The following is a 13,951-nucleotide window of genomic DNA, read 5'->3' on the forward strand; positions in this document are numbered from 1 at the left end:
TCTCAGGAATTTGTTGGGACCATCTGTTGCATATACAGAATCTACAAATTAATCCTAACAGTAATTGGTACATGTCTAAAATCTGAAATAATAAATGATTTTTGAAATGTTTGTTATCATTGTATTGCCCCTACAATAATAAGCACCAGGTAATTATGGGAGGGAAAAGGTAATCTGGTTGTTTTGTTACTGGGTTGGTGAAAAGGAAGAAATTTTCAGATTGTACTGTCACTATTCTCAGTTGTATAATCAAAAAAGTCTCTTTGACCAATCCTAAACACTGCTTAGTATGCTAGTTACAAGTTTGTTCCGTGGCATTAGTTATGATTGATAGTTAGGTGAGTTTGGTTGTAAATGGGCCTTTTAAAAACGAGATTCAGTGGCTCTGTTGCAAATACAACATGGCTTTGTTTCAGAACATAGATAACAGTTTGATATCTGCACTGGGCCAATGAACCACAACACATTGCATTTATTCACTGTATGTTTACATTAGAAGCTCTTTGTCTAGTGAATGCTATGCCCATCATAAGAACCATGATCATTTTGACTTAGATTTGTAGATTATTCTCCAACACTAGCTTCCTGTAAATGCCTTCCTTTCAGTTTGTTTTTTAAAATAACTGGAGTGCATTTCTAGGCCCCAAGGTACTGGCTTACAGCATGTTCTAAAACTAGCACCCACCTTGACCCATTATGCACAGGGCTGGTAATCCAGGATGGCCCGGCGCAGTGCCCTGGAAGACTCGCGACACAGGAATGCGGAATCTTCCACATTTCCTGGGATGCCGCAGGGGCTGGGTCGGGCCAGCCTGTGGAAGAGGATCCTGCACGCCCCTGTTAGCACTGCGGAGCCGACTGGGGAGTACCCCCACCCCTACCTTGGTGGGAGAGCAGCATGCCTCTCCCCGTCATTGTGCAGATGGGCCCCATCCCCTCTGCTCCCCTTCTCACTGCTGCTGCCTCCAGGCAGCGTGTCAGGAACTCCAGCCCCGGTGTTTTGCCTGTGCATGTGTACACTACACCGGGGCAGCCCATACTCCAGAGAATTTTCTCCCCTGTGTGTACACGGGAAGCGCCGGGGCTTGGTCCCCTGGCACAATGCCCGGCAGCAGCCCAGCATGGCTGTTGCCATGCATAATGGGTCCTTGAGACGTGACAGTTTGTCATCAAGTCCTACAGTCTTAGGTTAATGAAGATAATATTACCATTTGATGATTGTATAGTAAAAGGCCTACTACAACAACAGACATTGAGGTGGGCCAAGCATTTCTCCTGTGTCTCCTTGTACTTCCTCCTAGTTTCACTGGCTGTTGCCCCATCAGTTGTGCATTGTCTTTGTTTTCAGGTCCATTGGTAGTCTAATGCCTCTTATTTGTGCTGTCCCTTTTATGTGTGTTATTTCTGCTCTCTTTATTTTCCATTGCAATACTGCCAGCATGGCTTTTACTACTACACAGCATTGTCTATCTTAGATCTACATCTACTGTTAACTCTGCAGCTGTCTGTAATTCAGTACCATGGACTAGCCAGCATGTCCTCATTTCAAACATGTGCCTTTAATTTTTACTTCCCAAGTGGGTAACTTTGCATTTGTCCTTGTGAAAGCTCATTTTATTTCACACTGCCTGTCTTTTCCCTAATCTTTCTTTCTATTCTTGAATATTAGATCTGCCTCAGCAGTGTTCACTATTCCTCCCATGTTCATTATCATCTGCAAATTTAATCAGTGTGCTTACCATCCTTTTTTCTGTATAAGGAATAAATATAGGGAAAAACTGGGATGCAAGTGATTTGTATGGATACAGAAATGACAGTTAATATTGCAAAACAGTTCTTTTGTGCTTACAAATTGCAGCAATGTCAGATGGCTTGCTGATTTCCCTTTCCTCTTAATATAATATGTACTCTAATATTTAGATACAATAGAAAGGATATGGAGGAAATAATATTACTGTTTAATTTACTTTAGGTGTGGATAATATGCTTAAAGTCTGATTTGCTTTCACAAATTTGCATGACAGGCTTCCTTCTGAACTTGCAGCCATCTTACATTAGAGTTTGAAAAAGTCAAGTGCAAATTTGTTGCTGGTTCTAGTAATTTGCCATTGTTTTCATCTCTGAGCAGGACTTGTATGTGCCTAAAAATCTGATGTTGACTCTTGGGAATTATTTTTAAAATCCTACTTACTGATTGTGTATCATGGTAGATAAACGTCCCAAGTTATTAACTGGGCTATGCTGTGCAAAAAACAAGTGACTTAAAGCAGCCCATAAAACTATGTGAGTGAAGTATTCTGAAGTAGCATATAAATGTTTTATTATTGTTTAGTACCTTTTAATGAAATGTTGTCAGTTTAATTGTGATTTCTTTAAGAATGTTAAGCCTGTCCACATAAAAAAGTACCATTACGGTACACGAGGCAGATCACTGGATTAAGAGAGAGAAAATGAAGATTAAATCACCACATTTACTGGGTGGTTTTGGTCACATCATCTTCTCTCATAGTTTACGTGATAGTGGAAAGGATCAAAAAGACCATGTATACTTCCCTGATCAGAAAAAATATGCATTATAATAATTCCATGATTGTAAAACTTTGGAAGAACGGTGACTTCATGAATTTGTATATACTTCCATCCTTCCCATCTGCAGAATACATGAGTAAATCTTATGTTTTAAAAAGGTAGCATTTGAAAAAAATCAAAACTGTGAAGAAAGCTATTGTCTTTAAATTTCTGTAAGCATGGATCTCTGACATTACAAGACCCTGAAATCAGCAAACTACTGTGTGTCAGAGAAGTCATATAGGGTTGGTTTTTAACTCTAGTGTCTTGTCCTAACTGAAAGGAAGTTAATTCCTGTATGTCCTAAAACATCATCCTCTCTGAGAGACTACACACTGAATTGAACAGGCTCAATGACCTGACCTTAAATCATGAAATTAGGTATGTGAGACATTTACTAGAAGTGAAACAAGAAAAAATAGCAGGGCTAGGAATGAAACTGGGAGGGAGATAATTTTTGCCCTTCTGTGTTGGTGTAGAATCCTATTTGCAAAGTGTTTGTTTATAAAAAGTAACAGGAAAAATGAATACCAACTTAAGGTGGTGGGATCTACAGAATGTAAGCCAAAGCATTACTGTGCATGATGTTCAGCAGGCATAATCTTTTATTCCATTTCATACTTCCATGGATATAATGTGTGTGTATGTTAGAGGAGACAATAATATCAAAATGCTGCCATTGTTTTTTGTTCAAGGAGATATACCTTGTACTGGCACTTTACTGTGCAAAATGTTTAAGTGGGTTTTTAGGAGGGATGCCTTCCTTAATAGCAGCAGAAGGGGGGGGGAGATGGAGATCTATTATCATAACGCTGTGCTAATGTAGGTTTTGAGTCATGTGACTGCAGAAAAGGCTATTATCTCAATGAAAAGGAAACTGCTTTTTAGAGCAGCCGTAGAATAGAAGCAGAAGGAATTTTCGAGTGTTCCACCATGCTGGATTGTCTATTTGATCAGCAGCTAGAAGGATTAGTTGTGGCCAGTTTATCAGCTGTCATTAGACACAGATGAGAGAGGAGATAAGCCGCTAGGTGTGCACAGCCTCACTCAGCATGTGTTTTAGTTTACATCAAGACAATGTTGGTTTAACTTAACACGAGGAAGATATTCTAATATGTTTGTCTCTTCATTGCTGCTCGCTTTAATTAGCCAGTATGTGGAATGTGGATTTCCCCCCCAACGTATTGCAGGCTGAAGATAAAGGGAAAATAACTGATGAGATTTTATATTGAATTACCAAGTCTGTGGAAGATTACAAGGTGTGTTTCAGGAGTGCTATGACTTCATATTCGGTATGTTCCTGTTTTTTATGTATGTGGAAGGTGCAGAGAATAACAATTGAGCAATGGCATTCCTTAGCACATAAAGAGAGATTTCCAAGCATATTATTCAGTTATTTTGTTTGTATTTTGAAAGTGATTACTGATAACCTTGTCATTGGCTTGGGACAATTGTATTTGAGTCTAAATATATGCATATATAGCTTGTAGTAGACAATTGTGATTTCTAAGCATGTTTAGGAAGCCTAGCAAATAATCTAAACCTCATGTATATAAGCCCCATCAAGAGGAAGAAGAGCTCAAGGATATGCATTGTTCTTGTATTGCTGTAATTACAATGCAGTATCTTGTGTTTAACTGGTAATTCCTATATACCGAAGCAAGTAAAAGGGAAGGAACATAATTTTTATTCTGATTTTTATGCTTGCTAGCCCTGGGCTTAAAATAGGTCAAATGTACTGTTGTGGCAAATTGAGACATAAATTTGTAACTTCATTTTCTAATGCATGGAGCTTCACTCTTTGTGATCTTGTATATACAAAGCATGCAGTTAAACTTCATACTATGTCTTTGTATTATATATTCTGATGCATTTAAACCATGTAGGCAGTTCTTACCTTTCTCTTAACCTTGAAGAGAGGAACACTTAGAAAGCTTGGCTTGATAAATATCAATAAGCTTCCTGTTACTTAATCCAATGTATTTGTAACTGTGAAAACAGTGTTCCCTTTTCCCATCCGTGCAAGTGTTTCGAAGGTGGGCGTTGTCTAGTTAGCATCTTGTACACTGCTGAACGTTTTTGTCAGTACTGTGCATTTTTCCCCATAAGGAATAGTATAGTAGTTTCTCCCCATCCCCCTAAAATGCACACACACACACAATGATGGATTGTTTCAAAATCAAACTAAACCCAAGTTTTGCAACCTTTCCCCCCTTTTAAATTAAGGGAAATAATATAGCCATTACTATAGTGCAAATAAGCACTTTGTATGTTATGCCGGATACACATTGAAATGGTGGTGATAGCTCTAATGCTTAGCATCTCTTCAATAATTGAGACAGGAAATACCTTCATTGTCATTAAAAATGGGGAGGGGGTAGATAGGTTGATCTGAGAGAGAATGGGAGGTAAGTGTTTAAAACATTATCATTGTATACATTTGAAGACAATATGTTCTGAGTTGACAGTCAGCTTCTGAATCCTAGTTTGAACATGAATGTTTTAGGTGCACAGGCACATTTTAAAACTACAAGACAATTATACTTTTATTGGGCTTGTTAGGATAGATGGTTTGTTATTTCATCGCAGTACATCAAGTAGAGTTGAAATTGTTGGTACCATCTTGGTTGGCACTTGGAGAAATGCTCTCATATCTGCAGGTGAAAATTAACCCATCTAAAATTAAGCATTGTTCATTTGAAACTGGCATATCCTAAGCCCTGGAGATATGGCAGGATATATATCTCATAAAATTGTCTGCATTTTTTTTAGATCTGTAAGGACAAGCTCCAGTATGGTATATATAATGTTTAAACAGTTATTCATTCATTCAGCTATTTATATACTGCCCCTCTCAGAATACTGTCTCAGAGTGGAAATATGCTTTCCTTTTCCCAGAGACCTTGTAGTGAAGCTTCACAGCTCTTCCCAGAGTAGAGGGAAGCTTGTCTCTTCTTATGCATGGAGCTACAAACAAGTGCAAAGGATGATGTCCGTAGTTAGAGGTGGAACCTGGAGATCTCTCAAAATGACAATTAATTTTCAGGCTACAAAGATCAGTCCCCTTGGAGAAAATGGTTGCTTTAGAAGGTGTACTTTTTGGTACTATACTCTGCTGAAACCCCCCACCCCATCTTCACAGCACAGTATGAAGGTTGCTACAAAGGCTACAATTGTCCTCTAGATTGGACTTCTGTAACTTGCTCTATGTGGGCCTGCCCTTGTCCTGGCTATGGAAATTGCAACTGTCAATGCAGCAGCCAGGGTCCTTACGGGCATGCCCTGGAGAGCATACATTTGACCAGTGCTACAACAGCTCCACTGGCTCCCAGTTGAATTCCAGATCAAGTTAAGGTTTTGGTGCTTACTCATAAGGCCATTTGCGGTCCAGGTCTCATGTATCTGAGAGACCGCCTCTCTATCTCAACCTCCCCCCCACCCCCGCCAAAGAATGCTACATTCTTTGAACACCAACCAATTGGTGGCCCCTGGCTCCTAAGAGGTACATTTGGCCTCAGTCAGGGCTAGGATATTCCACATATCCTGGTGGAATGAGCTCCCAGAATATATCTGATCCCTGTTGGAACTAGCACAGTTCCACAGGGCACATAAAACGGAGCTCATCCACCAGGCTTTTTGTTGGGGCCAAAGCTAAATACCTATTCCATGGCCCCACCCATCCACCTGCAAGTGGAAGAAGCCCCAGATTATTGCCAGATTATTGCTTGCTCTGAGGAAAGAAATGCCACTGCACATTTTAACCTGTTCATGTCAACAACTTTTAAAATTAATTTTAAGCTCAAACTGTACCCTAACAATGTATTAAATAATTATATTATATATCATCCTGAGCCAGCTTGGTGCATAGGGCAGTATAGATGTCAAATAAATAAATAAATTCAGATGGCTAATTTGAAAAACTCTCTGGAATCTTTCGCATCTCTTATACTTCATGTTGTTCTACTTTCATTGTCTTCTGTAGCACTAGCTTAATTTTGCCTATTGTCTTGACCTATTAATTATTCTTTCATGATATGCATCTGAAAAACATGACTTGAGCACCTCTAGGTAATTTCCATTGTACGTATGTGAAACATTTTAGAGCTTCTCTTAAGTTTGTGCTTCAGAACTTCTTCCCAGGTATGAAATGTAATTGGTCTATGAATAGTTTCAGTTAATGTACAATTGCTGCTTTTACCCCAAAAATATACCAGGGGCCAGAATGGCAATCTGGCATGCTTCACATGTAACAGCAAATCATTGTTTGTCAATGTAGGAATGAACCTGAGAAATCCTTGAGCAAGTGCCCTCCTGCCCCCTCCCTCTCATGCAATGCTTGGAAGTGAATAAGCTCTGTTGTGTCAAATTGGTATTTGTATGTATTTCCTAATCACAACCTATGGCATAATCTGTGGCAGACAATCCTATTTTGTATGGAGGAGAAACCATAGTTTGCAATTTGGACATAAATTCAAGCTTTTCTTTTCCAAGAAAATGAAAAATGATTAATGTTTGGGCTGTGCATGAAGGCATTAGAGAAGCGTGTGTTTATGCCAATAAAAGTACTCTGACTCTAGAGAAGGTCTGGGTAAACTCAAGGTTCCTTCAGACTGACCCCTGTAGTGACAAACCATGCTTTGTTGTTATATACATAGAAGCATGGTATGTTATTTATGAAAACTACGGGCAATTGAAAAAATAGCGTTATGCCAGCGCAATGACATAGTGCTATAAAAAATAATGCCTGTGGCCATTCCTCGCTTCCTGGCTCTCTCGCTCTCCTTTACCGCCTTCTTGCGCTTCTTGACACTCCGCACACCTGATTGAAATACACGTGACTCTCCTCCAACTGTCCATCAAGCCAGGCAGCCAATCACCTTTCTCCCTCTTTTAAAGGGACCGCGATGCAAGCTAAATTTTTAAAATAAAACTTATCCATTGCTATGCCTATACATCTAATCATAGATGCATAATGCTTACTGTACTGCCACCCCTTTTGAAATTATGAGCCCTGAAGCATTAAAAAAAAGTAACCTTGTCCCTGATTTTTTTGGGGGGGGGCGGGTTAGAGAGGCATGCTTTGTGTGTTAACTGATGGGGATTTTTTTTGTTCTGCCTAGATGATTTATTCGTTGCTCCAGGCAATTTGCTTCAAAAAAGCCACATCCCCAGGAGAAGTGAGAGGGAGGCTGGTGCAAGGGTGGGTACTGGAGGTGCTATTTAGCCTCCATACCTTTCCTTAGCGCTTATTTGCTAGTTGCTCTCTTTTTGCTCGTGCTTCATGGCTTGGGGAATCCACTTTTTGTGGATTCCCCAACTAGTGCTTTAAACTGGAGGATGTAGCTGCCAGTTTGCTGCTGGGATTCTGGATGCTGGCGACGTTGTGTAAAACGCCAAAAATATGGCATCAGCAAAAGATAAGCCTTTTCCGGGTGCGGAATGGCCCTAGTTGTTCCTTTTCCTGTAGTATAACAGGCAGTATTCATGCTGCAGATCAATAACCATTTTCTTGGTGAGTAAATCCTCTACTTACTACTGCCTAAAAATCTTCTGTTTACTACTCTGTTTAGTACTATGCCAACCATCCTTCCTGTGGTTTTTGTCTGTTGTGTTGGTGTAGCCAGCTTGCTGTAGTGGTTAGAGGCACTGGCTTCTAATCTGGCAAACCAGGTTTGATTCCCCACACCCTCATATACAGCCAGCTGGGTGACCTTGGGCTCACCACAACACTGATAAAGTTGTTCTGACCGAGCAGTGATAATACAGTGTAATTTATAGCACTGCAACCATAACAATTGGAATCATAACTGAAGACGAGTATTATAACATAATAACATTTCACTTGACAACAGTAATTTTCTAACCAAGATCCCATAGGAGGTCGGATTGGGTTCAGACTGTTTAGGTAACAGACTGTTTAGCTAAAGACAACAATCCTGTTCCCTCTCAATTTCCTCTTCTCCAGGTTGAACATTCCCAAGTCCCTCAGCCTTTTCTCATAGGGCTTCGTCCCTTGGCCCCAGATCATCATTGTTGCTCTCCTCTGTACCCTTTCAATTTTATCTACGTCCTTCTTGAAGTGAGGCCTCCAGAACTGCACACAGTACTCCAGGTGTGGTCTGACCAGTGCCGTATACAATGGGACTATGACATCTTGTGATTTTGCCCTTGTTGATACAGCCCAAAATGGCATTTGCCATTTTTACCGCTGCATCACACTGCCTGCTCATGTTTAGTTTACAATCCACAAGTACCCCAAGGTCTCGTTCACACACAGTGTTACCTAGAAGCGTATCCCCCATCCAGTTGGTATGCTTTTCATTTTTCTGACCCAGATGCAGAACTTTACACTTATCTTTATTAAATTGTATCTTGTTCTCATTTGCCCATTTTTCCATTGTGTTCAGATCTCGTTGAACTCTGTCTCGATCTTCTGGAGTATTTGCCAGTCTTCCCAATTTGGTATCATCTGCAAACTTGATGAGTAGTCCCTCTCTAGTGGTTTAATGAATTAATTCTTTATCACACCTTTTTGCAGTTTATGGGGTTAAAATATTTGGTCCTTATTATTACAGAGATTAGCCTTGTATGGGAAGGAGGAAGTCTTATGTTCTCAGCAGTAAATAGATTTTAGTATGTGACAGGCCCCTGTCACCCAGCAAGTTTCCATGGTAGAATGAGGAACTGAAACTGGGTTTCCCAGATACTAATCCTATATTCTAACCACCACACCATGTTGGCTCTCAAGCTGTTGTTTTTGTAAGATTGCTGCTAATGTGCAGCAATTTCTTTCTTCCCATAAAAGTTGTCTATAGCAGGGGTAGTCAACCTGTGGTCCTCCAAATGCTCATGGACTACATTTCCCATGAGCCCCTGCCAGCAAACACTGACAGGGGCTCATGGGAATTGTAGTCCATTGACATCTGGAGGACCACAGGTTGACTACCCCTGGTCTATAGCATGTAGGTTTACGGTCATTATAGATGTGGGACAAATCTTCCTGCATGCCTCCTGAAACGGATATGAATACGGATGTGACGTCCGTAGTCCCTCTCCAGGGAGCGTGTCAGAAAAGGCTGAGGAGGCCAAGGCAGAGACCGTGGAGACCCAGCCAACGACTGCGATGCCAGTGAAGGATGAGGAAGTGGCCATGCTGCCGCCAAGGCAGAGGCTGCCCCGCCCCCTGGGAGCCCAGCCAAACGTCTGGAACTCCAGTATGCGTTAGGAGGGAGCCATGTTGCTGCCGAGGCTGAGGCCTCTCCTCCCCCTGGGAGCCCAGCCAATTCCTGTGATGCCAGTAGGGGCTGAGGAAGCAGCAGAGGTAGCCGCAGAGTAAAAAGGTAAATAGAAAGGGGGAGGGGGGAAGGGAAGGGAATGTGTGCTCCCATGTTTTTGTACATGCATGTTTGCTAGGAAGGGAAGGGAGGGGTTGTGAAATCAGCAGGTAAGGGGAAATGGGAGGGGGAAATGGAATGGAGTCTCTGTGTTTTTGTGTTTCCTTAGGAGGGAGGGAGGGGTTTGGGAAACCAACAAGTAAGGTGGGAAATGGGAGGGGGAAGGGAAAGGTATCTCAGTGTGTCTGTATTGTGTGTGTATGTGTGTTTGCATTGTAGGGAGGGAGGAAGTCCTGACCAAGTAGCCCCAGAGCAGGTATATGTCTCTGAGAGTCAGACTGTCAGGAAATTTTTTTTACTATGTTATTTACTTTAATAATACAAATACAGGTGTCTATAAGAACGGGCATATATACACTGAAGATGAGTTTTTCCAAGAGAGCTTTGTTCCTATTCAGTTGCAAACCAATCACATTTGTTGTAAACAATAAAAGTTTATAATATCTCTCAGTTCCATTAGCAGTACAAGTATGCAGTACTTTTTCACAATTCCACTGAGCCCTGAGCCCTCTGTCACTAGTGCTGCCCTGCACCGTGCTCTCTTTTCAAAGCATACTTGACAATCCCTATATGCTCCTGAGACCTCCAGTCTCTCACATCCTTTTGTGGTTGTTACACTGGAAACCTTGATGAAAATGTCAACCCAGTGTTTGGCAGCAGGGAAAAAGGCAAACTACATGCTAGGAATAACTAGGAAACAGATTGAAAATAAAACGGCCAATATGTGGCCCCTGTATAGGGCTCATCTGGATTTCTATTTGCTGTTCTGGTGACCACAAAAAGGATGTTGCAGCAATAGAAAAAGTGCAATGGTGAGAGAGCAACCCTGGTAGTTAAGGACCAAGATTACTTTTCATATGTGGAAAGGTTAGAGAGGGTGGGTCTTTTCAGTGTAGAAAATGGGTGACATGTTGGAGGTATATAAAAATAGTAGCAAATTAGTAAACAGCAACATAAGTCCAAATATGCAATATGATGATGATGATAGATAGATAATACTTTTCTAGAAAAACAAATGAGACTTTTCTAGCAAAGAATTATTATACTGCATATTTGGGCTTACGATGCTATTTACTAAATTACTTTTTCCTTTATATCTGTACTTTTATGATCCCATTGTCTGAGAAAGTATGCATGCACCCGAAAGCTCACACCTTGAATAAATCTTTGTGGGTCTTAAAGGTGCCATTGGACTCAAATTTTGTTGTGCTACTTCAGGTGAAAACAGCTATGCACTTGAATCTAAGTTTTAAAAGGAGTTATTATGCCATTAGTCACAAGGGTCTCATTGACTGTATATATGAGATATTTGTGTCATAAGCATGTATCATAAATATATTTGTTTATATGAATTTGCCTGGAATGCAGTTTTTATTTAGTGATTTTTGCTTGTCTTTTGGAGGGCATTTGAAGATGGGCTACAGTAGGTTCAGGATAAAGAACCACTGCTGAATTGGCTCCCCTCCCATTAATCTTTTCCTGTGAAATACTAACTGTGACTGTGAAATACTAAAATTCTGTATCGTTTTTTATTTCAACAATATACTTTTTGTGATGGGGAAACCACAACTGGATGTGGTATTTCAAATGCAACTACACCGTACCTCTATGAAAAGACATTAATATACTTTCTGGTTCTTTTCCTAATGATATCTAAAGCTATTCCATCTCTAATGCACAATGAGTCATCTTTTTAATTGAGCTTTTGATCAAGCCCCTGAGATCTTTTCCTTAGTTAGTTCCCACCAGTTTAGACCTCATCAGTATACATGTTAAGTACACTGCTGCACTTAATGTACAAAAAGTCTGCTACAAATTGTGCATTAGAAATAAAATAAAGTTGAGAATGATATGTGCAGTTAATGTACCCAAGCTCAGCAAGTAGCTGTGGAAACAAGTTAGTATATAGTTTGTGAACAGCTTCTAAAAAACTGTTGTGTTTTAGGAGGAGGGTTGAGTTCTGTTAGATATGTTGCACAACTGGTACTTAGCAGAGTAGTATGAACATGCTCAATTTGTTTGCCAATTAATTTCAAAATGTTTAAAATATTTTAATGAGAAATGTAAACATATAAAAATTAAAATGGATTCATTTTGAATTTATGTTGAATTTCAAAAGAATACTTTTCACCCAATTGATCTATTTCCTACATATCTGTTTTTGTATATAGTCAGGTTCATTGTTTCCTCAGTGTAATTAATTTCTTTCCATTCAGTTTTTCAATGATATTTTCATGTGGTGAACAGGGAAACAGAGAAATGTAAATCTAGAGCAGAATGTATTGGGAATAGTAATGATTTGCCTGAAAATACTTTGTTACTTTACTATAATGCTATTTGAAGTTGATCACTAAAAACGTCATTGTAAGTTTACTTTGTGGTACGTTTCATCTCGTTTTCATTGTCTGCTATTCAGTAAAAACTATACTTATCTAATAACTATCCTAGTTATGGTTAATTTGTTCAGATGCCTCCTTCCCATCCATGTTAAGATATTTTCTTGCAGTGTTCTTGATATAAAGCTTGTGAATATAAGTATGTGTTTACAATCAGGCTATAAGTACCACTTGCTAGCTGACTAGTGTGTTTAGCATATAGTGTTCTTTGCCTCTCAGCCAATAACTTTTTTTAGTTGAACGATAGGTATTGTAATCTTGAATAATGGGAAAAAACCTGGAATAACCTGGAAAAATTTCATGGGGGTTTTCTGCATGCGATAAATGTAGTGAAATGCTTTCCTTGTGAAGACCCTATATAACGGCCGCTCCGCATGACATCACCAACTTCCCACATCTGGTCAGCAAACTGCTTGCTACAGCTGCCATTTTAAAGTGTTAGTTGAGGAATCGCATAAATAGGATTCCCCAAAAGCACTTTTCCCCAGTGGACAACCAGCACACTACATGCTAAAGAAATGTATGGAGGCGAAGAAGCACTATCTCCGCCTCCAAGGTCCTGCCCTCACACTCGCCTCCCTCTCCCTTCTCCCAGGGATTGGATTTTTATTTAAGTGAACAGCCTGCAGCAGCGAATAGGTGTACAAGCCTGCAGGCAAAGCCAAAAAGAATTCCCAAAAGTTGTCACACAAAGCATGCCTCTCTACAGTTCTCCCCCCCCCCCCAAAAAAAATCAGGAACGAGATTATTTTTAAACAATTCAAGACTCATAATTCCATAAGAGGTGGCTTTATAAAAAGCACAATGCATCTATAATTAGATGCATAGGCGTTTCAAAGGAGAACTGTTCATTTAAAAAATTGGCAGGCATAGCAGGATCTTTAAAAAATAGAGAAAGGGGATTGGCTGCCTGGCTTGATTGACAGGCGGAAGAGAGTTGGGTATAAACTGCATTGCTCTTTTCCGCCATTTCCAGAAGCACTTGTGGAATATAAGAAGCGCGAAAAGGCAGCAGACTACAGCGAAATGGCAAAAAGGTGAAGAATGGCTAGAGGCACGATAATCTTTAGCGCTACGCCATTACGCTGGTGTGACACTATTTTTTTCTATGTGTAGAAGTTCCCATGAAGTTCTGTCACTAGTAGATAATTGTGCCTTGCTCCCCACCCTTCATTTTAACAGTATTCAAGCTAGTTTCCATAATAGTGATGTTCAAGTTTCTTTAAAAAAACAAAACACTTCCATCACTTGCCAAATCAGTGGCAAAAAAAAAAATCTCGTTACTCAAAGAATATAACTTCTTTTTCTGTTGCATAGTTAAAGCCTTCTCCAGCTATTCTTGGGCTTAGATGGGCTTATTAGATGTAGCTGACGTAGTCTAATATGTAAGCAGCTCAGTGAAAAGCTATATTAAGAATGGTAGCCTATAGAAATACAGTCAGACACTAGAAACTACTCTGTGCTGTTGATGTTAGATTAGCTAATTTCCCCCTTCTTGTAGTTAAAGCATGAGGCAACAAAATTATCCTTAGATTTGCAGAGCTAAAGGTCTCAGTACTTGAAAGGAAGGCTTTTAATATAAAGATAGATCGA

General features: G+C 40.0%; 1 protein-coding gene across 8 annotated transcripts in view; it reads left to right on the plus strand.

The window, feature by feature from the left end:
* The window catches only part of NCOA2 (nuclear receptor coactivator 2), a 164,847-nt gene that overhangs the window by 67,663 nt on the left and 83,233 nt on the right, over positions 1-13,951 (plus strand). Inside the window, exon 1 of one of the 8 annotated variants that reach the window (XM_077352185.1) lies at positions 3,503-3,860. The exons of the other annotated variants lie outside the window; for them this stretch is intronic. The gene's annotated coding sequence lies outside the window, so the exon portion shown is untranslated. Of the gene's footprint in view, positions 1-3,502; positions 3,861-13,951 lie in introns of those variants that run through there. 8 annotated transcript variants of the gene reach the window in all.

This window comes from Paroedura picta, chromosome 9 (genome assembly GCF_049243985.1).
Source record: "Paroedura picta isolate Pp20150507F chromosome 9, Ppicta_v3.0, whole genome shotgun sequence".
Classification (NCBI taxonomy): Eukaryota; Metazoa; Chordata; class Lepidosauria; order Squamata; family Gekkonidae; genus Paroedura; species Paroedura picta.